Source organism: Myotis daubentonii, chromosome 13 (genome assembly GCF_963259705.1).
Source record: "Myotis daubentonii chromosome 13, mMyoDau2.1, whole genome shotgun sequence".
NCBI classification, from domain to species: domain Eukaryota; kingdom Metazoa; phylum Chordata; class Mammalia; order Chiroptera; family Vespertilionidae; genus Myotis; species Myotis daubentonii.
Window position 1 is genome coordinate 39,777,823 of NC_081852.1, and position 17,821 is coordinate 39,795,643.

The 17,821-nt window shown below is 41.3% G+C and overlaps 1 protein-coding gene across 14 annotated transcripts in view; it reads right to left on the bottom strand.

Moving 5' to 3' along the window:
* Window positions 1–17,821, bottom strand: part of CPEB3 (cytoplasmic polyadenylation element binding protein 3) — a 181,822-nt gene that overhangs the window by 52,035 nt on the left and 111,966 nt on the right. The window lies entirely within an intron of this gene.

Below are 17,821 nucleotides of genomic sequence, written 5' to 3' on the forward strand. Positions count from 1 at the left end.
GGGCAACTGACACCACTGCACGGCGTCCGTCCCGTACTGTGTCTCTCTCAGTGTAGAACATCACCTGCGCAGTCTTCTTGCTAACAGGGTTTCACCTGAATCTCATCCGGAGGGAACAATCAGAAACTTCCAAATTAAGTGATATTCTATAAAACATCTTGCATGGACTCTTCAAATGATACAAAAGACAAAAAGCCTGGGAAACTGTCTAAAGGAGAGTAAAAAGATATAACCAAATGCAAGGCTAGACTTTGACTGGATTTTGGATTTTCAAAAAAAAAACACAGCTCTAAAACACATTACTGGAACAATCTGGCTATTTCTTGGAGACATGCTACTGCATTTAGGAGGGGTCTTGATATCTACAACTTAGTCTCAGAAGATTCATCAAAAATATACCTGTATAGCTCAACTGGCATGGCTCAGTGGTTGAGCACTGACCTATGAACCAGTTGGATTTGGGTGAGGGCACATGCCCAGGTTGTGGGCTTGATCCCCATTGAAGGGCATGCAAGAGGCAGCCAATCAATGATTCTCATCATTGATATTTCTATCTCTTTCTCCCTCTCCCCTTCTCTCTGAAATCAATAAAGATATTTTTAAAAATATATACATGTATATATACACATACAAATAGAAAAAAAAAAAGAGAGAAAGCAAATGTAGCAAAATGGTAACAACTGGTGAAGCTAGAGGATGGCTACATAGGTATTCATTATACTATACTCACAATTTTTAAATTTTTATTTAAAAATTTCACAGCCAAAACCGGTTTGGCTCAGTGGATAGAGCGTCGGCCTGCGGACTGAGGGGTCCCGGGTTCGATTCTGGTCAGGGGCATGTGCCTGGGTTGCGGGCACATCTCCAGTGGGAGATGTGCAGGAGGCGGCTGATCGATGTTTCTCTCTCATCGATGTTTCTGACTCTCTGTCTCTCTCCCTTCCTCTCTGTAAAAAATCAATAAAATATATTAAAAAAAATAAAATAAAAATAAAAATAAAAATTTCACAGATTTTTAAAATAAAGATTTGTGGCCCTGGCCAGTTTGGCTCAGTGGATGGAGCATCGGCCTGCGGACTGAAAGGTCCCGGGTTCGATTCCGGTCAAGGGCATGTGCCTTGGTTGCGGACACATCTCCAGTGGCAGGTGTGCAGGAGGCAGCTGGTTGATGTTTCTCTCTCATCGATGTTTCTAACTCTCTATCCCTCTCCCTTCCTCTCTGTGAAAAATCAATAAAATATATATTTAAAAAAAAAAAAGATTTGTGAAAAAAAGAAAATCCACGAGGTCTTAATGAAGAAGAGGGTAATACACTCTCCCATTCTCCAAAGAGGTGTGTGGTCTTTTGAAATACTTCTTAAAATCAACTAACTTGCTCTTAGTGATTTATATGTTTCCATACAGACTGCAGTAGGAAAACAATTCCAGCTCATAGGGTTGTGCCCTGACCTGCTGCTGCCTTCAGAAAGCAGTGGCTGATCAAGCAATGGTCGGCTACTGATTAAGGGACATCAGCCCCAGGAGGAGAATCCACGGTCTGAACAGACAGAGAAACCTCTCCTCACACAGAGTCCAGGCTCCCTGCTTTCCTGTGACCTTCCTAAAGAGACATGAAGGGCATCTCCCCAGCCAGAGCTGCCTGAGTTCAGACTTTTTCTTCTGGCACAGGAAGTCTGTTCCAAACATTCTCTCTGACCTTGGCTTTTAGGTCAGAGGATTTACCTGGTTTGCCTTAGGAGTCTTTGTCTTTGTATTCAATTCAATGGCACCAAAAATATTTAGGAGGTACAAAGCATGATGCTAGGCACCGAAGCTACAAAGATGAAGAAGCTAAGGAAGATCCCTGCCCTAGAAAAACTCAGCCTGTAAATAAATAACTAAAAAAACAACATGAAAAGTGCTATGCTGGGGGTATGTCCCACAGGACGCTGGGGAGAGACAAATGGAGCAGAGGCATCTGAACACCACGGGAAGTCAGAGAGCACAGGCCATCTCTGAGCTGGAGGAGAACTACTTGTCCAGGACGGAAGGGCATTCCAAGGTCAGGAAAGGGCACAGGCCAAGGCACTGAAAGGTCGAAGGATCGGTCCATTTGGACAACAGTGAGTAGAGTTCCTTAGTTAGAATACAGGATTGGGGGCAGTGGGTGGGAAGAGAGATCGCAGCTCACCAACCCCCTGCCTGCTGCCTGGTCTCTGAACTGGATTCCTCCTTCATTTTCCTCTTGGAAGAGAACATCTATCTCTAGGACTTTCTGAACACTTACCACGTGTCCTGGGCACTGCAGGGGGATCTGACAGCAAGTCCTTGTTCTCAAGGACTATAAACGCTAGTGCAAGAAGGTCAGAAAGAATATGCACAGACAGAGCTCTGATCTAGAAACAATGCATGAAGGACCCAAAGAAGCATTTTAAAAAAAACACATTTCACTGTTTTTCCAAATGAACTGAACTTCACAGAAAGACGACAGACTTTTCCAGGGAAGACATGGCTAGAAAAATCAGGAAAGACTTTCCGTAGATGGTGGCACAGAAGCCAGACCTTAATGGAATGGCACAGGTGAAAACAGGATGAAGCGCATCCCAAGGAGAGGAATCAGCCTCAGCTGCGAGTGCAGAGATGGTTCTGTAGGTCCTGCCTCCGTCCATGGGTTCCTAAACATTCCCCTGCATTCAGAACCAATGGTATTTCCTTGACTATACTTACTCCAGAGGGCTGAGGCTCAAATATGTTGGTTCTTGGTGTTTTGTGTTACACTAATAACTGTTGCTTTGTGGGCTAGTTGCTTGGCAGGCAGGGATGGGGGAAGGTAGGAATGAACAAGAAAATAAATCTGATGGGTAGACTCACCTGAGTTGAAATTGGAAATGTACTTCCTGTGTTCTTAGTCAAGTCCTGCAGCCCAGGGCAGTGACCTGGGGCACTCCGCCTTAAAGTCTGCTCTTTTTATGTAACCACGCAGTCCCCATATAAAGAGGTCTTTGTGAAATCTGCCAATCTGTCGGTTCTAGTCATAGTCAATTCCAACAAGCACCTGACCAAGAAAACTGAGACCAGACTACAGGTGTCGGAGGGAACTGCTCAAACCAGTTGGGCAACTTTATTATGACTGAGCATTACATTTTCATCAGGGTGAAGGACGCTAGTATTATTCCGCATCTACTAAATCTAAGTACTGTGTTGGTGCATAGGTGTCTGTGTCTCACATAATCCTTTTAATATCTCAAGTAGTATTAACCCTGAGGAGTATTAACTCAGGTGAATAAACTGAGGTTCAGAGATTAAGTCACTGGCTCGTTGTCATACAGGTCGTAGCGACTGGTGCCCACATCTGAGTCCACAAATACTCAGTTCTTGGCCCACTGCTTGTTCTCTCCCTCACGTAGCATCAGACAACTGGCAAATTCTACATTTTAACCCAGAGAACGCTTTCCTACAGTGACAATTTAGTCTGGCCTTGGATATTGGCCGAACTCTGACAATCTAATTTCTCCTCTCCCTGGCACTTCACTACTCCTCTGAGTTCTTAATGCTGTCAGTGGGTTTTCTCTGTGCCACTACTTTCCCTTGTCAAGGCTAAACTAAGGTCATTGTTTCTTATTTATTGACCTGAGAGAGAGAGATAGAGAAAGAGAGCGAGAGAGCGAGAGAGCGAGAGAGAGAGAGAGAGAGAGAGAGAGAGAGAGAAACATCGACTTGTTTCACCCATTTATGCATTCATTAGCCAACTCTTGTATGTACCCTGACCAGGGATTGCAACCTTGGGGTATCAGAATGACACCGAGCTACTCGGTCAGGGCTATCCATTATATGGTGAAGGACAATCCAAATTTGTTCTCAATTTTCAAAAATTTTCACCAGATCCTCTCAGTCAGCTTCCCATACCAAAATTTCAACCAACATATCCTCTCTTGGTCTCACTTGCTCATAGCCTAGCCCTTATCCAATGACTGCCAGCAAGTCCTCTCCCAAGCTACGCACTCTTCTAACACAACCTCTCTGCCTCAGCCTCAGCCTGCCAAATTCATACCTTCCACTTCACTTTCTGAAACCTGCTCTCTTCCAAAGAAAGTTCTCGTCAGGAGTGATTCTGGCTTCCCCGCCTTTCCAGCACCTCTGCCAGGCATAATACAGCAGGCACTGCTGTGAGAGCCTGTAAGATGTCCCTGCTATCTGTGTGCCTGCTCAGACTTTGTCCCATGGCCAGACAGTCCTACTGCCTGCTCCTTTCTGTACTGTCCCTGAAACTGTAGATGCTTTTAAATCAAAGGCTAACTCTTTTTAAAAAATATATTGTTATTGATTTCAGAGAGGAAGGGAGAGGGAGAGAGAGATAAAAACATCAATGATGAGAGAGACTCACCAATTGGCTGCTTCCTGCACGCACCCCCCCCCCCCCCCGACTGGGGACCGCGCCCGAAACCCAGGCATGTGCCCCTGATGGGAACTGAACCTGCGACCATTCAGTCCACAGGCCAATGCTCTATCCACTGAACTTAACCGGCTAGAGCAAGACTAACTCTTATAGTTTATCTTCAGGTAAGTGTTTAATAAAACAATTTAAACTGGGGGCATGCTCAGTTTTTAAATGCAACAAGAGGATGCCGCTCCATCTCTCAAAATAGGACAAGACAAAAAGCCCCCTCCCGCGGCTCTGCATGCAGCTTCCGTGTTTTTATAAGAAAATCCTTTCCGAGCATGAAACTTCCATTGGTCAGATATTAAAACGTAGGACTGACCAAAGAGTGTGAATACTGCAAGCCGGACCTGCCTTAAAAAAAGGGTGGAGGACAAAGTATTACTCAAAAGCTTAGAACCTGCAAAAGGTTAAGTACAGGCTAAAAGGCCTCAGCTTCCCAATTTGGTCGGTTTATGTAACTCAAAAGGTGGAAACGCTTGGAATCTGGGCCTAAAACAACACTGACTTACTTCCATTCAAGTTATGCTATGAGGGGGAGGGGGGGAATGTGAGGTTTGAAAACTTTCCTTTCCAAGGCCAGTTTTAGACAAACTGAAGGGAAAAGAAACGGATGCCGTGAACCCAGCACTGCAGCCTCACAACGACCTATTTCTGTCCATTCAAAGTGGAGCCCTCTTTCCTGGTGTGGCCTGATTTAGGCCAGGTTCACAAACCATGTGGGCATTTAGTATAAACTTCCACAACTGCCTGACCTTGATCACAAGGACCAGCAGTCCAGCCAGTCTGGCCAGTGCAGAGGAAAAGACAGGATCACCAGGACCAACAGCCCCTCAGAAGGACACTCGCTCAGGTGGGTGGGAACCAACAGAGCGCGAGGCCTGCGTCCCTCTCGCATAAATGCGCATGCCTGCCCCTGTTCCTGCTCACTGGACCCTGTGCCCATGGACTGCCAGAGCTGAAGCTGGCCGCCCGCGTGGGCTGCGGATGGCAGCTTCTGCCATTCCACTGCCGGCATCGCCGACTCCTGAACACTTTCAGAGCCACGTGGCCGGTCTCCTGTCCAACATCTGCAGCTGGCTGCTGTCCTCGCCTCTGCCCCAGATGTCTCTGCCAACAGTGGCTGTGCAGCTGTGCTTGCTGCCCAGCAGATGCCAGCTCTCTCCCTGGCCCAGCCCCCCCCACCCCCCCCACGAGGTGAGAGTAATGGCTGGAGCAGCCGCTTAGCGCAGGCCCCGGGGCAGAGGGCTCCGAGAGGGCAGACGTCTTTTGTGTAGTTCCAGCGACAGGGGCTTAGGATATGGGCTATTCTCCCGGGAGGCAATGAAGGAGGTTATGCAAAACCCTATCTGTCGTCATAAAAGCGTGTCATGCCCAACTTATTTTCCTAGCTGCCACACTCATAGCCCCATGCTCAAGGAAGCAGAGCGAAGCTGTTTTGTTTTTTAAATCAGCAGTCAAGGACTCTAAGGCTGCTGTAATTAGGTTGGCCTAGGCCAGCGATGGCGAACCTTTTGAGCTCGGCATGTCAGCATTTTGAAAAACTCTAACATAACTCTGGTGCCGTGTCACATATAGAAATTTTTTGATATTTACAACCATAGTAAAACAAAGACTTATATTTTTTATATTTATTTTACATATTTAAATGACATTTAACAAAGAAAAATCAACCAAACAAATGAGTTCGCGTGTCACCTCTGACACGCGTGTCATAGGTTCGCCATCACTGGCCTATGTCATAGCTAGGTGTTAAAAATAAACTGGGTCAATCAGATTCCCTCTCTCTGGATTTCAACTAGAAATATGAAAACAATTTGCCCGCAAACAGAGAGGAGCACACGTGCAGGAAAAAAGCTGAGTCATGATAATGGTGGGACATTATAATGAAGAGTAATTTCCCCTGCTCAAATCCCTGCAGCCTGCCATCCCCGGCACAGTCTCCTCCCTGACACCTGGTTCTATCACAGGTCCTATTTCTGGGCTTCCTTGTTATTCATAATCACATGCCCAATTTGAGAGAACACAAGAGTACCTCTTACCTTTGCAGTCAATAACTCAACCACAGCCCCGGCTGGGTGGCTCAATTGGTTGGAGCATCGTCACATACACCAAAATGGTTGTGGATTTGATCCCCTGTCTGGGCATGTACTGAAGGCAACTGATTGATGTTTCTCACATGTTCCTATCTTCCTCCCTCCCTCCTTCCCTCCCTCCCTCCTTCCCTCCCCCCCTCCCTCCCTCCCTTTCTCTCCTTTCATCTTTCATCCTTTCTTCTCTTCTTCCTTTCCTTTTTGATTCTTCTCTTTTTCTCTCTCCCTCTCTCACTCTCTTCACTCTCTTAAAATCAATAAACATATCCTCAGGTGAGGATTAAAAAATAATAATAAATAAAGTAGGAAAAGCAAAACAAAATTCAACTACAAAGCAGTGTACTCATGTCCCAAAATGGTGTGACATTACCCAAGAGGCATAATCCCACAGTCCGGCTACAGCTAAAAGGCAGCTCAGAACTACAAATTCATCCTAAACCAGCTCTTGGAAATACCCCAGCTATGTATGAATAACAGAATAAAAGAATTCAGGAAAACACCAAGGATCACTTTCATTTTTAAATAGCTAGGTCAGTGGTCGGCAAACTCATTAGTCAACAGAGCCAAATATCAACAGTACAACGATTGAAATTTCTTTTGAGAGCCAAATTTTTAAAACGTAAACTATACAGGTAGGTACATTGTTATTAACTTAATTAGGGTACTCCTAAGTTGGCCTTTGCTAACATAATAATAAAGCCACCAACACAAAATAATTACAATTCTTAAATTGATGACAAAAATACTTGTAGGATTTCACCTGGTTGGAAAAATACAGGTAACTTTATGCTTTGAGTAGGTACTTTGGTCATCCGCACGCGATTTGCGGATGCGACTAGCACTAACCACTGCACATGAGACTGCTGACTGACTGGCTCACTCAACTCGTGCATGAAACACACGTGCCAACCCCGCACTGCGTATCCCGTCGCCCGACCGACACCCCCCACTTCTTCTAAAGCCACTTCTTCAAAATAGACTCGCCCAGGCCGAAAACCGACTTCTGCGCATGGACCACGAAGTTTCAATTGCACTGTACGTGCGCGCCCACACGTGGTATTTTGTGGAAGAGCCACACTCAAGGGGCCAAAGAACTGCATGTGGCTCGCGAGCTACGGTTTGCCGACCACTGAGCTAGGTCATATAGCTTAAGTTGCTAATTTTTATATAAAATACAGCCTTATAAATAATAGCACAATTTATCAGATTAGATAGCTTAAATCTACCTTCCTTTCCCTCAAATGATACACACTAGCGAAACCAATAAAAACTACTTCCTTTATAATTCACAGGGTAAAATACTGTAAGAGCTGTGTGCATTTCAGAAAAGATACTTTACCTCTTTGAGTCTCAATTTACATTGTGTTAGAATGAGATGATCTTTAAGGAACTTACCAGGTCCCGAATTTGATGGACTCTATTCTCTAAGCAAGTGATGAACTTATCATTTGCAAAGATAAAACTCATTCATTTAACAAATATCTGAGGGCCAGCTATTGAGGCAGGTATGCAAGGTACTGGGTAGAGCACAGGGATCAAAACCTAATAAAAACCCTACTCTCGTTAAACCTTACATTCCAATGTGGAAAATAGAAAGACATAATTTTTCAGGTCATGAAAAACACTTTGAAGAAAAATAAAATGAGGGTAAGAGGTACAGAGAGAAAGAGGATGGAGGGGTGCCTATTTTAGATAAGGAAGTCAAGAAAGATCTCTCTGTTAAGGTGACATCTGAACAGAAGTCTACGGGAAGAGATGAGCAGGCCACTCAGAAACCTGGGGGAAGATGGTTTAAGACAAGTAGAAGTCCAAAGACGCTGAGAAGCCTTTGTTATCCCTTACTTCAAGGGACAACAAAGAAGTCAGTGTGGCCAGAGGGTAAGGGAGAGAATGATAGGAGATGATGTCAAAGAACACCCAAGATTCAGCAGACCCCTGAGAGGAAATGGTTTACGCTTCAAGTTCAAGATCCATACTAATGTGTTCCTGGCTTCTGCAGGGGTCCCCTATTTTCCAAACACACAGGCAAAAAGTAAGTCCACAATTGCAATGTACCATTTATCTGACTTGGAAATATGCAAAAAAAAAAAATGTTCTGCAGATGTCCAAATTAGCATAAACTTTATAAAAAAAATTGCTTTGGGAAGCCATGTGATATCAAATCCGGAGTCATTAAGATTTTCATTTCTTTTAGCTTTGGTTAAGCTTCTGCAAAATTATCCTAAAAAAGTAATATGAATACAGGATATATTAACAGAAGCATTATTTATAATAAGCTAAATGACCAACAAGCAAGTACATTATGGCACAATAATAGGTTAGGCAGCCTCTTTAAAAATATGAAAATTATGTAAAAACATGGGAGGAAGGGGGATAGAAAATTGTATCTTTGCTATTACTATACCCTACGAAATATATATATATCTATATCTATCTATATAGATATCTATATAGATATCTATATCTATCTACATAGATATAGATGTAGATATAGACATATAAATAAATAAAGACTGGAAGGAAACAGAAAAATGATAATAGTTAGTTCTTCTGGGGAGGCAGAATTATTCTTATTATTTATGAAACTAGTGTCCTGGTGCACACTGAAAGGAAATTAATTAGAAGAAATATTTTCATATCACTATTTGCCCTTTCTCTATAATAGAAGTGTCAACCAAATTCACGATCGACAATGACAGATCGAAATACACACGTGCAAATGGCACCAGCAAGAGCTTTATATGTATTGCACATGCACAAGTCAACTTAGTCTTTTATAGATATAGAATAAACTTGCTTAATTAGACCTGCTTTCAGATTAGCTAAACTTTTTCCAGCTCAGTGACGCACCCCAACTTCTCTTTCAGGTAACTGTCAGCAACACAAAAGTAAATATCAACATGAAGCAGATTATTATTGTAGATCACGCAGGGAGAACAAAGGGTAAAATATTTAACGGTAGCAGTGTTTGACTATATTCTGCAAGTGAGAAAACCTGCATTTTCGAGTTTCACCATTTCTTACTTCTTTTCAGTTGGGTCAAGTTTCAAAACTTTCTAAATCTCTGTTGTCTTGCTAATGAAAAAAGAAAAAATAGGATTCTACCTAAGTCTCCTATCTATGTACTCTAGGACTTCTGTGAGGATTAACGGAGATGAGGAATGGGAAAACGATTCACAAACACTTGGTTGAACTGTAAAATTTGGCTCAGTGGATAGAGCGTCGGCCTGCGGACTGAAAGGTCCCAGGTTCGATTCCGGTGAAGGGCATGTACCTGGGTTGCGAGGCAGCTGATCGATGTTTCTCTCTCATCAATGTTTCTAACTCTCTAGCTCTCTCCCTTCCTCTCTGTAAAAAATCAATAAAATATATTTAAAAAAAAATGTTTGCATCTGGCTGTAAAGCAAGTCAGGTTCCTGGGCTGAAGAAACTCCAAGGAGGCTAGTTGCTAGGGAGAGGAAGCCGGGAGTTGCTATGTGATGTCATTACCTGGCACCCACAGCAACCGTTTCTGGGCTGGGCTGTGGGCCGCATTTTGTGCCATGGCAGTGTTGGCTGCGATCTGGTGGGGTGTCCCACTTGGGGGAAGCCAACTGTTGGTTTGTCAGCGCCAGGTCTGTGGTGCCGTTTATTTTTAAATGGCCAGTGCGCATCATGGCAGCTCCTGTGTTGAGCATCTGCCCCTGGTGGTCAGTGCGCATCATAACTACCAGTCAGACGGACACTTAGCCAGATAGATAGATAGGTAGATAGATAGATAGATAGATAGATAGATAGATAGATAGATAGATAGATAGATAGATAGATAGATAACACTTGTTCTGGTTTTAATACTTCATCACAATATGAAGGCCTATAAGTGGGATAACAATAGAAATTACTATGATTATGTACCTGACAAAGAGGACCACATACTCATCCCTACGCCAGAAGGATTGTCAGTAACCCTGCACCATCTGATGGTGTTGACTATTCTTTCTTGCTGCTTCTTTCCTTTAGCTCAGCAGCCATAGATACACTCCCAGTCCTTCACTCACCCACATCTCCACTGCCATGTCCTCTTCCTTCTGATTCCTAACAACATTTACTTCTTACCTGTTTTTCCTTCTCCCTCCTTTCTAGAAAAATGACTCTTGAAGGATGTAACCTCCAGCCACAGCCACAGTCTCTTTTCCCAAAGTCCCTAGAGCCATAATTCCAATTGCCCATTAGGAATGCTTTCTCAGGTAAGAGGCGAGGGCCTAGTAACCTCCATGTCTTTAATCAAATCATCACTACACTAAATGGTTTTCTCTCTACAGACTCCCCTACATTCAGCAGTGCCATGATGCTCCCATTCAGTGGAAGGGATTTTTAGTACAACCCTGCTGTCAACATGATCTATCTACTCGATCACTGTGGACCCCTTCTCCCTTCATTCAAGTACTATCTCAACTCTAATATCTTAGTTCTTCGTGGTCCTCATCATTGCTTATAAGCCTGATTATAGAAGACTTCTAAGTGGCTTTACTGATCCTGTCTAAACCCAACCTGTCCCTTACTAAAAAAAAAATAATAATAAAATTATATATATATATATATATTAATTTTTTAAAAGCCTTAAATAATATCTAGGCTTTACAAAAGTATTCTATGTGTATTTTTTTCCTTTAATCCTCATAGCAAATCAAAGTAGACACTACTATTATTTCCATTTTGTAGATTTTACAAAAGAGATTTAGGAAGATTAATAATCAGCCCAAAGATACTTGCAATGGCAAGAAGTGGCATGGAAATTCAACACAGACAGCTTACTCCAAAGCCTGTATTCTTTTAAAAAAATAAAATAAAATAAATAAATAAATATATATATTATTGATTTCAGAGAAGAAGGGAGAGGGAGAGATAGAAACATCCATGATAAGAGAGAATTATTGATTGGCTGCCTCCTACACGGCCCCTACTAGGGATCGAGGCCGCAACCTGGCCATGTGCCCTGACTGAGAATGGAACCATGACCTCTTGGTTCATAGATGCTCAACCAATGAGCCATATCGTCTAGGCCAGAGCTTATACTCGTGATCATTAGTTACCAGGCACAGATTCTAGGCCTGGGAGTGAAGCTACCACCTAACCCTGCCTTGAACATGCAGGACCATTCTTAATCTCTAAGCCATTCTTTTTCCCCTGAATGTGATAGTGTATAGTGTAATATTTAAGAAACTTGGGCTCTCAGGTCAGCCTATTTAGGCTCAAATCCAAGTCTTAACATTTAACACATGACCGTGGACAAATTAATTACCCTCTTCTAAACCTGCTTCTTCCTCTATAAAATGGAAATAATAAGCGTGCCTACCTTGTGGAGTTGGTAAGGTTAAATGAGATTAAGCACAGATAATAGTAACCTGTTCTCTGGATCACAACAAACCCTCAGTAAACGGTAGCTATCTAATTATCATAATCCCAGCCCCAGGCAATTCCTGCCTATTCTTTTCCTGCCCAGCTTGTAAAACCACAGTCCACAGGAATCTCTTCTTCCTCTGGATGCCTAGGATACTTTACTTGCTTGTCATCAACCATAAACTGACCTATATTTTAATAAAAATAACATCACCATTCATGATACCTTCTGTATGTAGGGACTGCTTTAAGTACTCCACACAGATTTACTTATTTTAATCCTCATCACAACCTTATAAAGTAGGTACTATTATTATCCCTCTTTTGCAGGTGATGAAAAGTAAGGCACAGAAAGGCTAAACAACATGCCTAAAGTCATACAACTAATAAGTGGGAGAGCCCAGCAAGTCCGTTTCCAGAATTCATGCTCTTTACCATCCCTTAATGCTTTACATCTGTGTTTTCATGTCTCTCCAGGAAAACTATTGCCTTCTCCAAAACAAGAATGGTGTCTTCTCTGATCCCCACAGGCCATATACAGACTCTTCCACAGACTGATGTGCACAGACTCTTGCATAGACTGATGTACAACAAATATTAGATGGATTAATCATGCTGCATGATCATTTGCACTAGGAGCTAGATTCTCTGTATTTATTGTTCTCTTGCATCTATTTTCAATAACTACCTGCAAATTACCTTATTTTTCCGTGTTTAAGACGCCCCCATGCATAAGATGCCCCTACTTTTCCAAACCCAAATTAAGAAATCAGTATTTTAAACATTTTGCTGGTCTTCCTCTTAAGGCCTTCTACGTTTCTGGCATCTTAAGGAGCTGTTCTTCCTGTTTTCTCCACTGTCTGATCAGACACTCAGTGGGAGGAGGTCCAAACTGTCTCTCTGCAGCTCTATTTCCATGCTCTTTTGCATAGCTGATTACATTGAATTTTGCAGAGTAAGACAACCACTTACCGGTATTTATCTTTTTATTTTTTGACATCTTAATGGGCTCAGAATGCTCGGTCCCTGTTGCATCTGCACACTCTCCACCTCCACCTTCAATTATGGCATCAGCTGACTTCAGTAACAATAAGGCTTGTGATTAGAGGAAGCCTGTTTGACAAGGTATAGGCAGTATGACCCATGTGGCTCCCTCCTAGGCTGACTTCTGTGTATAAGATGGCCCTCGATTTTCAGTCTAACGATTTTAGTAAACAATAGCATCTTATACACGGAAAAATACAGTACCTGCATCCAAGCTATTATAGACATGATGATATTGATTAGTATTCTGTATGAATGCGAGATCTGGTTCATGCCCTAACATTTGGGAGAATCCCAGTTCCCAGGACTCATGATTTCAGCTCTATTATTCCAGATCTAAAGTGCATGAGAATGCAATTTCAGGAAACTTTTCCTCAATATTTTTATTAGAGGTGGATTTCTTTTCATCATCAAGAAGGAAATGCAGAAAACTCAGAGCAAGACTTTGCTTCAATTTTACCAATAGCTATTTAAAAGTATTTTAAACTGATATTTCTACTTGACCCAACTCCACTCTCCCTCCATCCCAAAGCCAAACACCACACAAATGCCTTGATGTCAACTCTCTCAGGGGGACTAGGTTAATTTAGTGAAGAAGAAAAAAAGTCCTACTTCTTCAAGGCTCTTTCTTGTGCACCATTTTCTTCTCCTCATAACATTCCAACCACACTTCCTTCATTTCCTCAAAGTACTAAAGCTCTTCATACTCAGTGCTTCCCATGTGGTACTCTTCTGTTTGGAACTTGCTTCCCTACACTTTCTAGCTAACACCTCAATTTTCGGGTCTGCTTCACTATTTTCTCAGAGAAGCTCTCTCCATATCCCCAATCTAAATTGATACATTTTAAAGTCACTGCACTCTCTTATTTTTCCTTTAGAGAACTATCACTATTTGTAATTGTGTTTATTTTGTGATCATCTGATTATTTTTTTATCTTCCCCACAGGACTATAAGTTCATGTGGTCTGAGAAGAATCATAAAGACACACAATCTGACTTCCGTGCCTTCTTCCGCCTCCCATGTTCTCAGTGGTGCTCTGGAGAACACCAAGCAATTGCCTGCTTGTAGCCACAGACTAAGTGTCCATAGAGCTCTACATACCCTCGAATGGTTGGTCAAATGCCTCAGTGGCCCTCGTCTCCATCACTTCCAACTCTGCTTGACTCTACAACACTTAAGGGGGCAGTTGCTATATCTGGCCACTGTCTCTCTATGTAGAACTTAAGCCCTCTAGAGTTCATTGAAATTATCATGGTTTTACAAACTACTCCAGCTCTGTACAGTAAACCTGATACATGAATGAATGAATGATTCTTTTTTTTTATAAGGCATATACTTTTTTTAAAAAAGGGCCAAAGAAAACTATAGTGGATCGTTCATGCTTTCCTCTCTACTTACATGTAAGCCTAAAACATATAGCCAAACAAACTGTACCTAATGGCCAACCTTAGGTGACGTAAAGAAAAGTACAATGGGAGAAAGAGACAGTACCAAGAAGGCACAAAACTCAATTAAAACCTAAGGGATTTAAAGAAAAGTAGAAAAAGCAAAAAGGGGCATTATTCAAAAGGCACAGAATAATTTGGGGTGAACTACTTAGATGGCCCCAACATTTAAAGCAATGGGCATTGATGCTCAAAGTTAACTTCAGTCTTGGAATTAACACCAAATTTCTTTAGGTCCTTCCCAAATAGGTCAAACTTTAGCTAAGAGCAAAACAAGACAGGAGCCAAAAGCATAATTATTATTTCTCCTCCTTGACCCCAATCACCAAAAAATGCAACCTGCTTTCTGAGGACACAAGCCTGAGGACCAGAATCAGGAGATCCAGATTCTCTTCATAGCCTGGCTCTCACCGATTCATCTCCAAACTTAACCTCAGCTGTAAAATAAGGGCACCAATTCTAGTGTTCTACAGTTTTATATTATGCTGTTATATAGGAACTAGAGGCCTGGTGCACAGATTCGTGCACCGGAGGGATCCCTTGGCCTGGCCTGCACCTTCTCGCAATTGGGATCCCTCGGGGGATGTCGGACTGCCAGTTTTGGCCCAATCCCTGCAGGCCAGGCCGAGGGACCCCAACAGTTCATGAATCTGTGCACCAGGTCTCTAGTATGCATATAAGATTTTTTGTTAATCTCTTCCCACTCTCCCCACTTCCCTCTGAGATTCATCAGTCTGTTCCATGTTTCCATGCCTGGGCATTGAGCATCTGCCCCCTGGGTGGTCAGTGCGCGTCACAGCTACTGGTTGAATGGTCAAAGGGTTGAACTTAGGCTTTTATATATATAGGTGGTACAAAAAAAACATGGAGTTTATAAAGCTGATAAACTCTCCACTGCTCAGACCAATCCAATGTTCTCTCCAATTTTCAGTAACAAATCTAAGTAGGATATTGTAAAAAATACACACACACACGTGTATATATATTGGAAGACAAGAAGAATGGTTATCCAGAAACCATTAAATGTAAGGTATTACTAAGGGAAGTGAAAACATTTAACTTAGAAAAGAGAAGACTGATAGTCCTTTAAGTACCATGAAATGGATGTCACAATGATGACTTATTCTGTTTTATTTTATAGGACACAATTGACTAATGGATAAAGACTGCAGGGAAGCATTTGACTCAACAGAAAACAAAATTTAATAATTAGTTAGGTCTGCAAGTATATAGACTTCCTCTGAAATAACCTGCCTCCTTTGTAACTGGATGCCTCAGAAGCTAATTGAGTAATTCTCTGGGCTATTTTAGAGTAGGAAGTCGAGAGATTTTATGCAAAGGGATTTGAGGGCCACATACAGTCTCCGTTACATATTCTTCCTTGTGTGTGCATTTTTATAGCCCTTAAAAATATAAGAACTATCCTTAGCCTGGGGGCCATTGCAAAAACAGGTGGTTTGCTGATCCCTGTTCTGGAGGAGTGCTGTCCAATAGAAGTGTTACTCACATACATTTTTCCGTTACTCAACTGTAACTGAAAATTTTCTAATATTTATATTTAAAAAGGTAAAAAGAAACAGGTAAGGTTAATTTTAATATATTTTATTTAATCCAATATATCCAAAAATTATCATTTTAGCATGTGAACAAAATTAGTGAACCTTTTAACATTTTTTAAAACTAAGTCTTTGAAACCAGTGTATTTCACACTTATAGCATATCTCAATTTAAATTAGTCACATTTCACCTGGCCAGGGTTGCTCAGTGGTTGAGCGTAAACCCACAAACCAAGAGGTCACTGGTTCAATTCCCAGTCAGGGCACATGCCCAGGCTGTGGGCTTGATCTCCAGTAGGATCTCATCACTGATGTTTCTATTTCTATATCCCTCTCCCGTACCCTCTCTCTAAAATCAAGAAAAATCAATCAATCAATAAATTAGTCACATTTCAAGTACTCATTAGCATTGAGAAATACAGAGGTGACCTTCTAATGATTCATATCAATGAGGAAAAATGGAACAGTCAACAAGCAATTGTTGGAACAAGTGGCATGATAATTGGAAAAATAAATCTGGATCCTTTCTTCTGCCTTATTCCATTATAACTTCCAGATAGAAATCAGATGGCAATGTAAAAAAGTAAAATAAATTCAAATGCCCCAAAAAGAAAAAATGCCAAAAAATATGTTATTTTAATCATTGGATTGGCAAAGATGGAAAAGGCCATATCACCAAACCCTCATTAAACCTGAGTTTTGGATATAAATGTGCATAACCTTTCTTAAGGGCAGCTTGGCAATATGTATAAACATATACCTCACTTCTGAAAGTTCACCCTAAGAGGTAATATTTATATGAAAGGACAAAAAGGTGAAGACATAAGGATATTTACTGAAGCATCATCCATGAGTGAAAACAACTGGAAGTAACCTAAATGTCCATCATCAGTAGGACTGATTATATAAAATAAGGTCATTAACAATAATGTAGGTTTCTTATAGAAAGGTGCTGACATTGCTGGGGGCAGGGTGGGGGGGAATGTAGGTTATTAAACAACATGCATAATGTGATCCTGTTTATGTAAAATTTTAAATTTCATGTAAATGTATATATTCACAGAGATATCAGAAGGCTATTTAATAAAATGTATACAGTGATTATTTCTGATAGAGGTAGATATGGGATAATTTTCTTTGGATATGATCATATGTATTTACCTTCATTTTTATAATGATCATCTGACACCTTTTATCCCAGAATTATTTTTATAACCTCAGCATGATTTTTTTTTTTCAACTGGCACCCTTAGACGTATCTTTTATACTTGTCATTTTACACAGTATGTTACAATAACCACAATATGAATACATTCTTTCACTGAAACAACACTGTCATGATTCACATAGGCAACTAGTACTCTGAGGAATATCTTTTTATACATGGGACTTAAAAGAGTATATTGTATATGGTACAGTGTAGTAAACTTATTCATTCACTGAAATAACACTATTCTGATTCAATGAATTATTAGCACACTTTTTTTCTTTACACTAAAATAAATTTATTTCAGAGACAACTTTTCCAGAACCTTTCTTCTCCGATTGAGGCCTGCTGTCAAAGTGTGGTTAAGCTGTCCAGGGTTCCCCTGGGGCCAACACACAGCTCACTGCTGGGTCAGGAGTTGGTGTTGCCTTGACTGTGTTTTTGTTTGTTTGTTTGTTTGTTTTTTAATGAATTTATTGGGGTGGTATTGGTTAATAAAATTATATAGATTTCAGGTGAGCACTTTTAAAAATATGTCTTAAAGGCGTGTGTTTAGACAGTGTCATACATGCACCGCATGAACACATTCCTTTGCTGAAATAATCAGCATGATGATTTTTATCTTTTCTGATTAATATAAAACTTAAATTTTTTACTTTAAAAATTCTTCTAACATACG